The 18,750-nt window shown below is 38.0% G+C and overlaps 1 pseudogene; it reads right to left on the reverse strand.

Moving 5' to 3' along the window:
* Positions 1-17,417: 17,417 nt before the first annotated feature.
* On the reverse strand, positions 17,418-18,691 carry LOC122095749 (annotated as a pseudogene).
* Positions 18,692-18,750: the final 59 nt, after the last annotated feature.

Consider the following 18,750-nt stretch of genomic DNA (forward strand, 5'->3'; position numbering starts at 1 on the left):
GATCATGGCACCACAGATGCGAAAAACCATAGACATTAATCATTCTGTGATGAAATGTAATTCAATGTAGAATAATCAATAGGAAATACAAAGCATTCTTCAAAAATTTTTAATTAACTTTTTTCTTTCTTTATTTTTTGATGTTTGTCTTAGAGCTTAAACTCAGGGCCTGGGCACTCTTCCTGAGCATTTTTGTTTCTTTTCCCTCAAGGCTAGCAGTCTACTACTTGAGCCACAACTTCAGTTCAACTTCACACAACTTCAGCACCTTTTTTGGGGGTGCTGGTTACTTGGAAATAATAGTTGGCTGTACTTTCCTGCCTGATCTGGCTTTGAACCATGATCCTCATATCTTAGCCTCCTGAGTAGCTAGTATTACAGGCATGAACCACTGCTGCTTAATTATAGTTCTGCCTCTTAAAATAATAAGGAAGTGTGTTGTAGTTTGACCCATAGCTTGTTTCCTTCTTGGTGGTATATAAAATAACACTGCAATCTTTTAACTAATCACACTTTAGATTTGATGAAATGGATAACAAATAACTATCACATGTTTGTTTTTCATAGCACTAAGTAACAAATTATTCAATTATTAAAGAGTAGGGTATTTATTAAAAATTAGCACTCATAAATTATGTGGTTTTTAACATTTATTTCTCATATTTATTGGGATTTATTATTGTGACAGGTATGTGTTAGGGATTCAATTTCCTCTTTTTTATATTTTATTTTATTGTCAAGGTGATGTACAGAGGGGTTACGTCTACATAGTAAGGTAGTGAGTACATTTCATGTCGAACATTGTTACCTCCTCCCTCATTTTTCTTCCACTTTCCCTCCCCATCAATCCCTCCCCAAGTTGTACAGTTCATTTTCAACATATTGTCTTGTGTGTATCACTGTTGCATTGGTTCACCCTTTGTCATTTGTCTCATCATTTTGTTGTTCCCCTTCCCTTCCCAAATTCAGATAAATGTATATACAATACACAAGTTACCAAAATCAAATACAGTGACAACAGGGGATAAAACCATAGTGGAAACATACAAAAGAAATAACAAATCTCATAGTACATTAAAAACAACAAAGAAAAACCTCTTGTGTCCATGTCTTGGAGTTCATTTCTCCTAGCATTATCTTATATGGTCATATGTACATAGCTATTGACCTATTCTGTTCATCTGCTAGGATTACCCTAGACATATACTAATTATTACAAATTAGGGAAACCATGGGACCTATGTTTCTTTGGGTCTGGCTTACTGCAGTTAATATGATTTTTTTCCAAGTTTTTCTATTTCCTTACAAATGGGGCAGTGTCATTCTTTCTGATGGAATGAGATATATATATATATATATATATATATATATATATATATATATATATATATATATATCTCACATTTTCTTGATCCATTTGTCTACTGAGGAGCATCTGGATTGGTTCCATATCTCTGTCAGTGATTTGAGATACTATCTCGGTCATATATTAGATTTTCATTTTATTTTGAGGTCAGTATTTGTACTCTAGTTTACTTCACCATTCCACCAGTCTACTCAGGTACTAGTTCTGCACAGTTTTAATTAGAGAGGCCAGGAAGGACAACCTTAAATACATGAATCAACTGAGTGAGATCCGATGTCTTTAGGATGTGTTATATTATCTTGAATCAAAAAATATCTTCCTCTCTAATCTCTGAACATGTATTTCTTTTTTTCCAAGTTTCTGTCATCTCCTTAAGGAACTTTTAAAAAGTTTTCCATGTACAGGTTTTGCAAAAGTTCTGTTACATTTATTTCTAAGCATTTTATAATTTATTTTCCTATTTAATAGAGTTCTCAATATTATAGCCTAGAACCAGTTTAGAACCTATCCATTTATTTATTTATTTAGTGTCAGTCCTGGGGCTTGAACTCAGGGTTTGAGTGTTGTCACAGAACTTTTGTGCTTAAGGCTAGTGCTCTGCACTTGAGCTACAGACCCATTTCTGGCTTGCCTTCCTTCCTCCCTTTCCTTTCTTAACTCCCCCCTTCCTTCTTTCCCTTCCTTCCTTCCTTCCTTCCTTCCTTCCTTCCTTCCTTCCTTCCTTCCTTCCTTTCCTTCTTTCCTTCCTTCTCTCTTTTTCTCTTTCTCTCTCCCTCCCTTCCCCTCTTCCTTCCTTTCCCTTTTCTCCCTTCCCTTCCTTGTCCTTCCCTTCCCTTTCCCCTTCCCTTTCCCCTCCCTCCCTCCCTTCTTCCCCCCTCCCTCCCTCCCTCCCTCCCTCCCTCCTTCCCTTCCTTCCTTCCTTCCTTCCTTCCTTCCTTCCTTCCTTCCTTCCTTCCTTCCTTCCTTCCTTCCTTCCTTCTTTCCTTCCTTCCTTCCTTCTCTCTTTTTATCTCTCTCCCTCCCTTCCCTTCTTCCTTCCTTTCCCTTTTCTCCCTTCCCTTTCCTTCCTTTCCCTTCTCTTCCCTTTCTCCTTTCCTTTCCCTTTTCCCTCCCTTTTCCCTTCCTCCCTTCTCCCTCCCTCCCTCCCTCCCTTCTTTCCTTCCTTCCTTCCTTCCTACCTTCCTTCCTTCCTTCCTTCCTTTTCTCTCTCTTTTTCATTTCTTTTTGGTGGCTAATTGGAGATGACTCTCATGGACTTGGAACTGCCCAAGCTGTGATCCTCATCCTCCCAAGTAGCTCAGATTACAGGCATGAGCCACCAGCACCTGGTTTCTGACTAGTTATTTTTATGTATTGAAGGCTATTGAGTCCAGTTTGCTAATTTGACATCCTTTTTTATTCTTCAATTCTATTTTTTGGGGGAAGGGCATTAATGGAGCAATGCTCTGAATTCAGGGACTTGAGCTACTTTTCAAGATTTTCTTTTATCTTTTATTTTTGCTTTAGTTATTATTATTATTTTTTGTGCTAACGCTGGCCTTGAATCATGAGCCTCTTACTACTGACATTTGGGATCACAGGTGCAAATCACCATGCTCAACTACTTGTTCCAATGGGGGAGGGTCTCACTAACGTTTTCTCCTTTGGACTAACCTCCAGTGGAGATCCTCTTTGATTTCTACATCTCAAGAAACTTAGATTACAGATGTGAACCACTGTGTTGGCCTTTGAATTCTTTTAAATTGAATTTAATTTTGTTTATAAAAGAGTTACACATTTTTGTTTTTATTGGGAATGCTCTATTTTTCTATAACATTTTCAATTAAGTATTAACTAGGACAGTCTTGTCACAAAAGCATCACCACTTTTTAGCAAAATTCTCAATAGTCTACCTACAAAAAGACTTTAAAAAATGAATACTATGGTTTGAACTCAGGGCTTCATGTTTGCTTAGCTAGGGTTTTACCACTTGAGTCACACCTCTAGCCCTGTGTTTGGCTGGGTATTTTGGAGTTGGAGTCTTTTCAACTTCTTGCCTGGGTTGGCTTCAAACATTGGTCCTCTAGTTCTCAGCCTTCTGAATAGCTAGAACTATAGTTGTAAGCCACCAGTGCTCAGCTCAGAAAACCTTTTAAAACCTAACTCACAGATAACTGCTTAATTATTTTAATTCTGGATATTTAAATTGTGTAAGATGCACTATGTTATTTGAAAACATTTGATGCATGACTGTAACATATACATACATACATACATATATATATAAATATGCTTTTCTAGTGAGAATTTAGCTTATCTCATTGAAAGGGTTTTGCAACTACATGTCTGTTAAATTAGGACATGGTCACCCTTCCATTTGGAGTCTGTTGTGATTTCCTTCAAGGAAAGACTCTTCCCATCATTGTCACATAAAACGCTGTGATCAATGCTCTGTATATTTAAACTTTTTCAAGTCTGCATTTTGCCAATCTTTGTGGCCAATGAAACTGAGTGCCTCTCCTTTCTAAGTAGCAACACTTGTGTACTGTAGAATAAATGCTTATCTAGAATATTTTGTTTTGTTTTCTTCACAGACTGCTGAGATGTAATTTTTCTCAGCTCAGAGTATTGATTTTTAGGGTTCTTGTCAGAGAATCATCTCATGTCTGGGAAGCTTCTGCAAGAAACAGTGAGATCTATTGTATCTCTGGCTCCAGGGAGAGCCTAGGAACTTGGCTTGAAGATATTCTGCAATTTTCTTCACAAGTAAAATATAGTGTTTAATAACCCATAAGATTCTAGAATTTTTTTCTTATATCCATATTGAATTATGAATGGTACATAGATTTTGCGCTTCAATTTGAAATGACTGGATAAATTACCTTTCCTAGTGAAACAGATAACCCACGCAGGATCTGGGCAAGTGTTGAAGTATTGCAAAATAAACTGAAAATATGACCTTCCTGAGCTGGAAGAGGAAATGTTCAATCAAGTGCCCATCTCTGCAAAATGTTTGTGCTGGGCGATTGTCATCAGTGTTCTTGGATGCAATCCTCTTAGATTCTCTTGAGTGATATTAGCACTAGGAGCCAAACAGACAGTGTAAGATGAATTGTAATATGAAGTCAGACAAATTGAAGGTGTGCTGTCTGGGTAATGGACTACTACAGTTTCAGACATTCCAGGATGCACTCAGTAAGCACACTGTGCTTGAGCAAACAGGACAGGCTGACCTAAGATTCCTGTTGCTGTTTGTTTGCCTGATGTTTGACATTGACATGCCCAATGATTTCTGATTGTAAGGCAGAACTCTAGTGATTAGCATAGTAACTAAATAGTATAGTTATTCAGAAAGGATGCCTTTCATCTGCAGACTCCAAGAAAACAGCCAGCATGATGGACAATAATTAAATTCAGGGTCAGAAACTCCTAAAATTGTAACAGATTTTCTTGTAGCAGTCAACACAAAGCTTATTGTCTTTTTTTGTGTCCTTCTCCCCCTCCCCCTCTCCAGTACTGTAGATTGACCTCAGGGCTTGGAGCTTTCTAGGCAGGGACTCTATCACTGGAACAGACCTCAGATTCCTATTGCTGCTTGTTTGCCTGATATTTGACATTGATATGTCCAGTAATTTCTGTTTGTAAGTAGTCATGATTATTTTCAAGGCAGGGTCTTGCTTTCTGCTCAGACTGGTCTGGGATATGATTCCTTTCTTGTGCTTCCCTGTATTGCTAAGGATAACAGATACACATAACTACACCCAGCCATTGTGCTCCCCATCCTATAGTTTGAATAATAGGTGCCTGGCACTGTGTTCAGCCATTACCTAGCCTTGAACTGAGGTTTCTGCATCTTGCTCTCTGTCTCTCAAGTAACTAAGTGGACTGAGCCACTTAGCAAGTTGTTTCTCCTTGCCTGAGATTTAGCCTATTTTGATCAATGCAATTTTGTATCATAATTTCAAATTACTGTATTCTGCTTTTGTAATCTAAGATTATGCCATAAACAGGTGGAGATATTTTTATTTACAGTACTTAAAATAATAATTATTTCAAGATGAAGTAAGAATCATTAGATTGATCCATCATTATTTACTAACTCCTTTTTTCTTCAAATCTTTCAATTTATAGAATTTCTCAGATTAATTTCCAGGAGTAGGTTAGTGATTGCTTATTAAATTATAGATTAATTTATTTCCTTCTAGTTCCAAAATAAGTAACTATTTGAATATATGTAACAGCTTAGGCCTAGTGAGGCCAATACACCATGTTTAACAGGTGAATTTTTCAGTAATATGAATGAGTTATTATATATCTTTGTTTATAGATATATACATTATATATATTATATATTGTACCTGTTCTGGGGGCTTGATCTCAGGGCCTGAACACTGTCCCTGAGCTTTTATATTCAAGGTTATTACTCTATCACTTGAGCCACAGCTCCACTTCCAGTGTTTGGTGGTTAATTGTGATAAGAGCCTCACAGACTTTCCAGTCTAGACTGGCTTTGAACCACGATCATCAGCTCTCAGCACTCTTAGTAGATGGGATTACAGGAATGAGCCAGCTGCACCCAGCTTCATTACATATGATACAGGACATAACCCTGTGCTAAACACTGAGTCACTTTGGTCACAACCTCAGAAACTAGCAAGAACAGAGACAGCAGGGATGGGCATGGGCTCTTTGGAAGACCTAGCAGTGATGGGTGTGGTATATCATTACTGCAGCAGCCATCACCTGTAGAGACTAAGGTGAGAACTGCTTTAATCCCTGTGCATGCTCTGCAGTGCCTTGGGTATGGGCAACATCAGACTTCAACTTGTGTGGAAGCTCCATAGAACTGCAGAGAAGGAGACTCTGAAGGATCTGACTAGCCCAGGAGTTACAGAGAAGCTAGTGCCCTCAAGAAAATAGATGCCCTAAGGGGTAATTTTTCTTCTATCATGTTTCAGATGGATACTCTGAAGAGACAATCAATTTGTACAGAAGGAATGAGTCATGCCCTAACTCCCTAACTCTTGCTCTTGACCCTCACTGCATTTTTTCTTCACTCCTGCTTTTCTGATACTGAGCTACTTTTACACATCCTGACATACAAAGGTTTTTTTTTTTTTTTTGGTTCGGTCGTGGGGCCTGAATTCTGGTCCTGGGCACTGTCCCTCAGCTCTTAAGCTCAAGGCTAGTGCTCTACCATTTGAGCCACAGCGCCACTTCGGCTTTTTTCTTTTTGCTTATGTGGTGCTGAGGAATTGAACCCAGGGCCTCATGCATGTAAGGTAAGAGCTCTACCACTGAGCCACCTTCCCAGTCCCAAGTTTTTTTTTTTGATAGCCAGAGGGTCACATTTATTGCTTTTAAGAGTAGTGCCATTTGAAAAACTGAGCATTGAGACATATTTCTACAAAGCATTTTAGAAACATACAAATTATTTGCTATTAATTATTGTGAGTTCTTACTAGCTTTTGAAAAATAAAACAGATATGAAACAGTAAATTAAGCTCAAATATTATATTTTGATACTCATGAACTCAGGTATGAGTTATAGTATTAGAAAAATAATAGCATTTCTTTTTAAAATATATTTTTATTGTAAAGATAATGTACAGAGGGGTTACAGTTATATGAGCAAGGTAATAAGTCCATTAACTATGGAGCATTGTTACACCCTCCTTTATATTTCCCCTACCATCCCCTTCCTCCCCACCTCTCCAACTCCTCCCTCCCCTCTCCTCCCCTCAAAGTTGTGAAGTTTGCTTTCAACATATTGTCTTGTACAACTTACTGTTACAATGGGTCATCATGTACCCTTATTTTAGCATTTTGTTATTTCCCTTTCCCTCCCCAAATTAGAAAAGTGTATATACAAGATGCAGGACACTGGAATCAAATACAGTGACATCAGGGGTTATACCAGGGGGGAAGAACAAAAAAAAAAATCACATAGTACATTATAAGTACATGAAGAAGAACAGCAACAAAGATAAAACCTCTTGTGTCCCTATCTTGGGGTTTATTTCACTTAACATCATCTTATATGGTCATATGTACACAGCTTTTGACCTCTTCTGCTTGTCCTAGACATATACTAGTTATTACAGATAAGGGAAACCATGGGACCTATGTTTCTTTGAGTCTGGCTTACGTCACTTAATATAATTACTTCACTTATATAATTTATTCCGAGTCTTTGCATTTCCTAATAAATGGGGCAATGTCATTCTTTCTGATGGAGGCATAGAATTCCATTGTGTATATATATGACATTTTCTTGATCCATTCATCTACTGAGGGGCATCTGGGTTGTTCCATATCTTAGCTATGGTGAATAATGCTGCAATAAACATAGTTGTGCTGGTAGTTTTAGTATGGCCTTGTTTGTGATCGTTTGGGTAAATGCCTAGAAGTGGGATTGCTGGGTGACCTTGCTTTCCGTACAGAGCCTCAGCTGTGAAGATTACTATTACTTGAAACTATACTGGGAAAAATGAACAGAAAAAGTTAATTTCTTCTTCTAAGGTCAAAGTTCCTCATTGAAAGTCATGTTTGTGAAAGAGAGCACCTGTCACTGGCTTAACTGACTGCCTCTGGTTTTGCCCTTGCTGACTCTGTTTATTCCTCCTTAACCTTCTCCTCTGGAGTCTATCACTTCTGCAGTCACCTTGAACTCAGGAATGACAGCTGCTGATCCATAAACGTCATTGGCAACTGTCATCCTCTCCTCTCATTTCTTTTTTTTTTTTTAATTTAATTTAATTTTATTTGTGAACATACTGTACAGAGGAGTTACAGTTACATGGGCTCCTCTCATTTCTTATCTTGACAAGACTATGACTGACCAATCCTTAGATAATGATCAACCAGACTACTGTCTGGCCAACCCTAGCAAACAATGAATTCCTCTTGCTCTTTTCCTGTATAATCTGGAGGCTCGTGTCAGAGCCCTAAAGAGAGACTTGAGGGTCACAGAACCCTTTTTTCTGCTCTTTCTGATGTAGTTATGTTATAATAAATCTTTCTCTCTCATTCACTACTACTTGTCTCTTTAATATCTTACTAGCACAAATGACCTAGCCTAGTCCACTGGGACTCTCGGAGCTGGGGCTTTTGCTCCAGACTCCAGCAACATTATCTTTATCACAAAAAAGCTTTGGATTGTATAATGACTCAGGTATCAGAAGGTTTTTCAGTGTCCATATGCACTGGTGATTCACCTTGTACCCATAACCAGAACACCTTGAACAGCAGCACCAATAAGGGAAGGAATAAGCGGGAGGGAAGCTGGGTGCTGGTGGTTCATGGCTGTAATCATAGCTACGTGAGAAGGTGAGATCTGAGAATCATGGTTCAAAATCAGTCTGACCAGAAAAGTCCATGAGACTCTTACCTCCAATTAACTACAACAAAGCTGGAAGTGGAGCTGTGGCTCAGGTAATACAGTGCCAGCCTTGAGTGAAAAACAACAACTAAGAGACGGTGCACAAGCCTCAAGGTCAAGCCCCAGTACTAGTACGCATGCATGTGTGCACGTGTGTGCACACATCCCCCAAAAGAAAGTAGTGTATTTTATATTAATATAATAAAGAAACTACAAAAATCACAGTGTGCCACAGTTTGATAATGGATTTTATGTTTTCCACTGTTTGTTTATTTAAGGGCTCTTGGCTGAAAAGCCTGGGGGGAAATGAAAAGTCACTTACAGTACTTGTCTTCCAAGCTTAAACATTTTCAAGCTAGTTGCCAGTGGCACAGATCCTCAGGAGCTGAGGAACAAAGTTCAAAGCCAGTCGAGGCATGAAAGTCCATGAGACTCTTATCTTCAATTAATCAGCAAAAAAAGTGGATCTGTGGCTGAAATGGTAGAGTACTAGCCTTAAGCAAGTAAAAGTCAAGAACACCTGCAGACTCTGAGTTCAAGTCCCAGGACATGCACAAAATTAAATTTCAGTTATGTAAGAAGTGAAACCATGCAACAGGCTTTGTGTTCTGCCCTTGGATAGTTCTTGCTCACCAACCATTTAGACTGTGCCATTTTATCCTGATTCCTTGCCATGGCAGATTTCCTATATAATTTGGAAGCTCATGTCAGGGCATCAGAGATTTGAAAGTCACTGAAACCTCGTTGACTGCTCTTTCTGGTGTAGTTATGTTAGCATAAATCTTTCTCTCCCATGTGTGGCCCACTTACCCAGGAAGGCAGTGCAGAACATGCCTCCCTGTTATGTCAATGAGCATAGAAGAAACTGGGTGTTTATTCACTAACTGTCCATCTGTTGTTGACTGAGTGCTGTTTCCAGAGTCATTATTTCTTTCTTTGCATGTGGGCTCAGAGTGGTCTCACACGGCAGCAAACTGTGTAACAGATGTCCAAATTCCTTAAAACCCCATCAACCTATCATTCTTGTGAGTATGCTTCTTCTTTCCATGTCTGAGGGCTTTTTGAAGAGCCCCAAGGGCTCTTGTGCACAGTGTGCTAGAAGTGCTAAGAAATTATATTATCAAACCCCTACTCTCTATCCCATAAGTAGTAACTCTTAGGAGCTACTGGCAGGTAGCTTGGCTCCTTCATATTTTTTTTGGTGGGATGGTTCTAAAAAGAAAATGTGTTTCTTTATACCAGTTTTGTTCTAAATTCTTCTGTCTGGAATAAAATCTGTATCCTGCCTTGGAGGGCATCTGCTTTTGATCAAATGGCAACACAGTCCCCTCTTGGTGTCTTCTGCGTTCCCAATTTTCCCTTTGATTGTCATATATTTGTTCTCTAACAAGTCTACCCACAGGTTCACAGATATCCTCATATGTGCATGTGCTTTTATCAGGCATAAAAGACACATAATCCAAAATTATGTGTCTTTCAACGGAATTACAATCTTGTTTCATTAGGTTTCATAAAATATCATCTAGTGGTAGTATTCATTCTGTTAGCATAACATTTCATGCTTCGCTTTTAGGCTAAGACTTCCTAAGTACCATGGCCATCTTCTCTGTTTGAATGAAATTGGAGAAATATATGGAAAACATCTCTGTTACTTTCATTAAGCATAATCTTTGCACTTAGAATATATGGAGATTAATATAATTAATTTCCTTTGGATATAATTGATTCTTTTTTTTTCAGGTAAAGGGTAGGTCTATTCATTATTCCGGCTGGCACCAGACCATCTTGGTCCTCCACGTGGTGGGGAAAGGCCTGGGAAAGAGAGCTGGGAGAGCTGGGAAAGAGAGAGAGCTGGGAAAGAGAGAGTGCTGGGAAAGAGAGGAGAACTGGGAAAGAGAAGAGAAGGAAAGAGCTGAGAAAGAGCTAAAAAAGAGCAGAGAGAGTGGGTATAATTGATTCTTAAAGAATATAGATTAAGTATTGACAATCTCATGGGAAGATATTCAGAGAATAACATTTTAAAAAGGAGGGACTATAAATATGCACAAGAAGAACTTGGGTATTGTGTAAATCATATGCTAATTATCTTGAGAATGATAAATTATCACAATGTCATACATAATGTTAGTTATTTCTGTTCAGTCCTTAACTACTCATATATGCAGCTCAGCAGATATCCTTTCTATATTCTATTATCATCCCAATTAAGTCTCGAGTATAGAGTTTGATTACTACTGTGACCATAAATTCTAGTGAAACGAAGAGAAATGAGACTACCACATTAGAGGAAAGACTAAGCAATAAGAATAATAATGTATCCTAAGTTCGTTAAATAAGGAAAGTCTTTGTGGTGATTGTTATTTATTAATTCCAAGAGAGAAAGGGATGAGCTAGTGGTCCAGGGAAAAGAATGATAGCTTATTAAGTTCATTTACCTCAATTGTAAGGAATAGAAAGTTAATGAAACTGAACAAGAGGGGATACTGTGCAAGCCAATAATGGAGAATGAATATTAACATCTTTAAGATACGATTTTTCAAAGTCAAATGGCATAAAATTGAGAATATGAAGATTTCACACAAGTATCAACCTTAATGAGATCAATTTGATCCCCTGGGTTTTAATAAGATCAAGCTATATATTTCTCAAATAGAGAAGACATTAACATCTTTTCTTTACTGTCACATTCTCATAAATATCTCTAGTGGACGAGGCCTGCTTTGAAAGGAGTAAAAATTTTAGTGAGAAATATTTTCACAATTTTTAATATAGCCTTTAAGTTGTACTTGAACACTAGTGCTAAAGGTGACTTAATTTTCTGTTTTACCCTTAGTACATACACACTCAGTTGCCTCACATTCTATATTCATAGAACTTCTACTTTTGTGGCCAGTTATCTTCCATTGTTGTGAGTGATCACAAGTATCTTCACTGAAAATAAGATGACAAGGGGTAAATTAAATAATAACTAAATAAATAAAATATCATTTTTCAGGAGTCCAAAGTTCAGAGAGGGAAAAAGAGGGCATTTTTTTCTTTTTAAAAATATTATTGTAAAGATGATGTACAGAGGCATTGTAGTTACATAAGTAAAATAATACGTACATTCCTTTTTAAACAGTGTTGTCCCCTTTTTCATTTTCTCCCACTTTTCTGGCTCCTCTTCCCCCTACCCCAATTTGTAAAGTTCATTTCAAACATAGTATCTGGTGAGTCTCACTGTTGCATTGGTTCATACTTTGCCCCACCATTTTTTTCATTCCTCAGACTTACATACAAGACAAACTTACATATAAGACAAAGGATACAGAAATAAAAAACAATGACAACAAGGAGAAAACCAAAGGGGAAAAAGAAAAAGAAAAAGAAAGAACAGCATACAGCACACACACACACACACACACACACACACACACACACACACACACACACCTCTTGTTTCCATTTCTTGGAGTTCACTTTGATAAGCATCACTTTTTATGGTCATATGCATATAGCTATTGAGTTATTGTGATCCTTTGCTAAGAATATCATAGACATAGTGTCTAATTATTACAAATGAGGGAACCTGTGCAGCCTATGTTTCTTTGGGTCTGGCTTGCTTCACTTATTATGTTTTCCAAGTCCTTCTGTTTCCTTATAAATAGGGCAATGATGTTATTCTTTCTGATAGAAGCATAGAATTCCACTGTGTATATGTACCACATTTTCTTGATCTATTATCTACTGAGGAACATCTGGGTTGATTGCGTACCTTAGCTGTGGTAAATAATGCTGCTATGAACATCTTGTGCTGGTAGATTTTAATGTGGTCTTGTTTGTAGTCATTTGGGAAAATGTCCAGGAGTGGATTTTCTGAGTCATAGGGGAGCTCTATGTTTACTCTTTCGAGTAATCTCTATACTGCTTTCTAGAGTGTTTGAGCCAGTTTCCATTCCCACCAACAGTGTAGTAATATTCCCATTTGGCCATATCCCTGTCAGCGTCTGTTATTATTCATTTTCTTGATAATGGCTATTCTAAATGGGATGAGGTGGAATCTCAATGTGGCTTTGATTTCCATTTCTTTTGTGACCAGAGATGTTGAACATTTCTTGATGTGTCTATTGGCCATTTATATTTCTACTTCAGAGAAGTCTCTAAGTCTTTAGCCCACTTATTAATGGGATTGTTGTTTTTTGAGGATTTGTTTTTGGGGGTTTAATTTTTTGAGCTCCAAGTATATTTAGTCTGTTGGGTAGCTAGTAAAGATCTCCCAATTTGTGGGCTTTCTATTAATCTTGCTAGCTATGTTCTTTGCCATGCAAGAACTCTGCAGTTTAGTGCAATCCCATTAACCCAGCCATTTTTTTATTTGTTCTGCTTCTGGATTTTTACTTAGGAGGTTTTGCCCTGTGCCAAGGAGCCCTAGTATTCCCCTTAACCCTTCTTATAAAATTTTCAGGGTATCTGGTCTTAAGTTGTGGTCTTTGATCCATTTGGAATTGATTCTGGTGCAGCGTGATAAATAAGAATCTAATTTCAGTGTTTTACATGTATATAGTCAATTCTTCCAGCACCATTTGTTGAACAGGCTGTCTTTTTTCCATCCAGTGTTTTTGGCTTCCTTATGAAATATTAGGTGGCTATAAGTCCGTGGGTTTATTTCTGGGTCTTCAATTCTATTCCATTTATCCTTAGGCTTGTTCATGTGCCAGTACCATACTGTTTTTTATAGCTATGGCTTTGTAATAGAGTTTGAAGTTTGGTGTTGATATTCCTTCAGCACTGTTCTTCCTGCTAAGAATTGTTTTTGCTGTTTGGGATCTTCTATTATTCCATATGAATTTTTGGATTGCTTCTTCTATTTCATTAAAGAATGTTGTTAGGATTTGGTGGGTATTGTTATTTTTCACCTTGTTAATCCTCCCAATCCAGGAGCATGGGAGATTTTTCTACTTCCTTAGTTCTGCCTTAATTTCTTTTTCTAGGTTAAAAAATTTTTCATTATAGAGGTCTTTCACATATTTGGTTAAGTTAATTTCTAGGAACTTCTTTTTAAGGCTATTATGAAAGGAGTTGCTTTTCTGTTTTCAGCCTCTCTCTTCTCATTATTGACATACAGAAAAGCTATTGATTTTTGTGGGTTAATTTTATACCCTGCTACTTTGTCAAACTTTCTGATGAGCTCATAGAACTTGGGAGAAGAGTCTATGGGGTTCTTTAAATACAGGATCATGTCATCTGCATTGAGGGAGAGTTTTACTTCTTTTTCTTTCCTATTTAGATCCTCTTTATGTTTGTCTCTTGCCTTATTGCTCTTTGTAGGAATTCCAATACTATATTGAAGAGGAGTGGAGAGAACATAAATCTTTGTCTCATTCTTGATTTTAGAGGACATGGTTTTAACTTTTCACCATGAAGAATAATGCTGGCTGTATGTTTGTCATATACAGCCTTTATTATATTGAGGAATGTTCCATGGGTTCCTAGTTTCTCCAGAGCTTTCATCATAAATGGGTGTTGGATCTTGTCAAATGCTTTTTCTGCATCTATTAAGATGATCATGTGGTTTTTGTCCTTGCTCTTGTTGATGTATTGAATTGTTTTAATTGACCTACATATATTGAACCAGCTCTGTATTCCTGGAATGAATCCCATTTGCTCATAATATGATTTTTTTGATAAGGTATTGAAGTCAGTTGGCCAGAATTTTATTGAGAAGTTTTGCATCGATGTTCATCAAAGAAATGGGCTTATAGTTCTCTTTCTTTGGATGAGTCCCTGACTTGTTTTGGGTTGAGGGTTATGCTTACTTCATAGAATGAGTTTGGTAGTGATCTTTCACTTTCAATTTCATTGAAGAGTTTGAGGACTATTGTAGATATTCTTTGAAGGCCTTACAGAATTTGGCTGTGAATCCATCTTGTCCTGTGCTTTTCTTGGATAGGTGGTCTTTTATTGCCATTTCTATTTCATTACTTGTTATGGGTCTATTTATTTGTTTTAAATCTTGGTTTTGTTTGGGTATATCAAAATTTGCTAGAAATTCTTCCATTTCTTCAAAACTCTCAATTTGTTGGCATAATGGTTTACAAAATATTCCCTTATAATGCTCTGAATCTTGCTTTTTTTTCTGTCATGATGTTCCCATTCTTGTCTCTGATTTTATTTATTTGAATATGTTCCCTTTTTATTTTTGAGGGTATTTTTCTTTATCAGACTTAAGAATGAGGAGGCCAGGGGCATACCACATGAAGTTTGCATGTGCTTTAAGAAGAGACTATTTAAATAAGCATCTACTTTACCACCAGATTTGTTGGTCTCCCTACATTAAGTGAAACAGAGAAGAAAGCATTGGAGAAAATTTTGCATAGCAAAATTTGTTATGCAAATTTTGTCTTATGGGGAACAGTTTTATCTTGGTAAAGAACATCCACAAAGTGCCTACAGCAATCCTCATTTGCAGTGATGAAAGTAAAATACTTTAGGATTGAGCTTTAACATGAGATAGCTACTCTCCATACTCTTGTTCACATAGTGCTGCAATTTTTAGTTAAAACAACAATGCAAAAATAGAGTAGAAAAAAAACTGTTAAGAATTCCACATAGCATGTTTATGTATACAGAAAATATTACTCATCTATAATAAAAATTGTAGAGGGACTCCTTTTTGGGGACCCTCTTCAAATATAAAGTCTCTCTAATTTCCTTTTGTGCTTTCCTTTCACTTTCAAATAAACTTACTCTCTTTACATTAAAACAAAGTCCTTGAAATAATACCTGTATTCAAAAGCACATATGAAATAAGAAGGAAATACAACAATCAGGTGTTTTTTTGTATTAAAATGGACACATTGAAATTGAAATTAGATATAGATTTCATTTTTGGTTACACAAAATGAAATACTAAGTCAAGTCTAACAGTTTACTTAAGTAGGACTTACGATACACAAAGCACTGATTAAGGAAAGCAAGAGTTTAAATATATGGAGAAACATACTGTTTTCATTGATTAAATTGTCTCATTTTAAGTTAAGTTGAGAAAACTTAGTAAAAATGTCAACTGTCCTTAAATTGGTATGCAAGATTAGTGCAATTTCTATTAAAAAGTTCTCAGCAATTTTTATGCATATATACATTTATTCATACATATATCTGCCTATGTGTATATACATATACACATCATATGTGTATGATACAATATGTTTATTCCATAATGCATATGGAAAATATCTATAATATATAAGGAAAATTATGGGACCTAAAAACAACAAAAACAGTCTCAACAAAATATATATTCAAATGACTCTATCAGTCTTCACAGGTTATTATATTGCCATTATTACAGCATATTTCTTTACAAGACATTGCATACGGAAACTGTCACCATGGGTCATTGGCAGAGGATAATCACATATATCAGTAGATAAAGCCAAATAAATCCAACTTCCTTTAGCTAAAGGTTGAAAACAATCATGTGAGGAATGGATATACTTTCACAAATATGGTAAATCATACTTATGAAAAAGTCTCCTCAAAGTTTTTGCTCGTGTTAGGTTGATTATACTTCTCCTTAATATTAAGTTTATTATATTCTTGGTACCAGAATCATATTAACAATTATGATTTGTGAATAAATGTGAGATGCATTTTTCACTTTCATCATGGTAATTGGGGATGCAAAAGTTTTCATTTTGATAAAGTTCAGCTTACCAGTATTTCCCATTGTTTCTTGTGACTTGTGTCATGACGCTTACCAAGGGGTAGTGTGGTGCTAGGAAGGGGCCCAACTTTGTCATTTTTCATGTGAATATCCAACTGTTCAGCTTCTTTTGAGGAAAAGATGACTCTGACCTCACTGAATTGTTTTGGAATTTCTGTCAAAAATGATATCTTTTTGGGAGATTATTGACAGGGAGAACAGATTAGTGTTTGCCAGTCTGAGAGCTGGTAGAGACAGAAAGGAAGTTAACAATGCAATAAAAGGGCAACATGGGAAGTCATAGCACGGTGGCTCATGCCTGTAATCCTAGCTACTCAGGAGGCTGAGATCTGAGGATCATGGTTCAAAGCCAGCCTGGGCAGGAAAGTCTGTGAGATTCTTATCTCCAATAAACCACTAGAAAACCAGAAGTGGTGCTGTGGCTCAAGTGGTAGAGCATTCGTCTTGAGCTGAAGAGTGCAGGGACAGCACCCAAGCCCAGAGTTCAAGCCCTACAACCGCCAAAAAAATTAAAAAAAGAAATGTTTGATATATCAGTGTTGTAGTTCCTGCTTATAATATTGTACTGTATTTTGTTGGTTGCTACCCCTTGAACAACAGAGTAAAGGGTATGAGTACATGAGTGTCTAACAACACTATTTCTTACAATGTCAGGTGTATTGGATTTGCCTCTAATTATTTTTTCATAAATTATTATACATCAGGAAGCATTGAGAGAGATTAGTGAGAAGACATGACCAACTTCACAAGTAAGCACCAAGAGCAAGCGCAGTGTGAAGCCCTCACCAATAGCAGGATGGAGCTATTGGTTATTTTCACCACTTAGTGTTATGCTGTCCTTGTCCTCTGCTTCCCGTGTCTCTTCCACATTCAAATTAACGGGACACTTGAGTGACAAAGAACCATCTCTGAGGACCAGGACATAATCTCCTTTGATTAGCTGAGCAAAGGCAGATAAAGGCAGTGTTTAAAAAATATTTACAAGATTAAAATTTCAAGGTAAATGAAACCAAGTTAAAAAAAACAACAAATAATTCGCACAGTTCACTAGCCCCCGAAGGGTTGTATTTGGAGTTGAACTTGTCAGAGTGATGGAATGTCTGCAGACCTGCATGGACATCCCGCGAATCCACACTGCCATCGTAGCGGTCTGTGCGCAGTGAAGACTGTGGAGCTGTGGAGCAGCTGCCGCAGGGTGATCACCTGGCCTGGTTTCTCTGTCACAGTTCTGCCGGGCACCATCTGGCACATGTGCTTGGTGAAACGCACAAGTGCTATCTGGTTCCTGCAGGCCGCTGTGTAGAAGATGTCTACCTTTCTCACAGTGTAGACGTCTCTGTGAGGGTTACTCTTCAACTCTTTGAACTCAGACATTTCATTTGGCATACCATGAAAGTTGAACTCGGATTTTAGAAAGTTCAGTCACCATTGACAATAGATTTTTGTGGGGCTGTCCGTGATGAGCACCAGGATGTGGCTCATGTCTACCGTGTAGGTCTCCAGGTCAGGGCAGGAGAGGCTGTGGGACCCCTGATGCTCCAGCATCTTCTCATTATCAAACATGAAGAGGATGCCCTCTTGCATTCAGAGCAGGCAGCCTGGGGCGGGGGGAGGGGGGCAGGGGGAAAGGATGGTGTTGGTGAACCCCTCTTGTCAGTAAGTGTCTTCCTGGGGCAGAGAGGGAGGGTGGAAGTCAGGGAGACCCTCTTGTGGGAATGCAGAGATGGCTAACCTGCTGCGATGACCCAGGTATTGAGCTGTGGTCCTGGGAAGTGATGATGAGTCATGCATACTTCTCCTAACTTATTAGGGCCTTGGCCAAGTTCTGGAGCCTGTTCACAGTCCTTCACAGTAGTCTTGGCACAGTTATCTCTGCTGATGGTGACCCACTGGTATTCAGGCAAAGCGTAAGGAGCTATTGTGGGCTGGGAAGTGGCTCCAGGGCAGAGGTGACAAGGAGACATGGCTAGGGTGGTTGCAGGGTCCGGAAGACACTTCCAGTCTTGCTGTACCATCAGAGACCAGATCATTTTGAAACTTGTTGCTGTTTCCACTGTCTTCTGCTCAGCCAGTTCCTTCTGCAGTTCTGGCTCCTTGGCTTTCTTCTGTGCAATGGGACAATCCTCAAGCTCAGTGAAGAGGGACAGGGCATCTTTGCCGTCCTTCTATCTGTGCACTTTAGCTTATGGTTCTCTGCCAGGAGCCGGACTTGCTCCTCCACTTCTGAGATGCACAGCTTGGGGAATTTGTGTGGCATTTTGGCAGAAACCCTAATTCCACCCACGGATATGCCGAAACCTGCTCCTGTGTTTCCAGTCT

The sequence above is a fragment of the Dipodomys spectabilis genome, unplaced genomic scaffold (assembly GCF_019054845.1).
Source record: "Dipodomys spectabilis isolate Male_0828 unplaced genomic scaffold, ASM1905484v1 ptg000015l, whole genome shotgun sequence".
NCBI classification, from domain to species: domain Eukaryota; kingdom Metazoa; phylum Chordata; class Mammalia; order Rodentia; family Heteromyidae; genus Dipodomys; species Dipodomys spectabilis.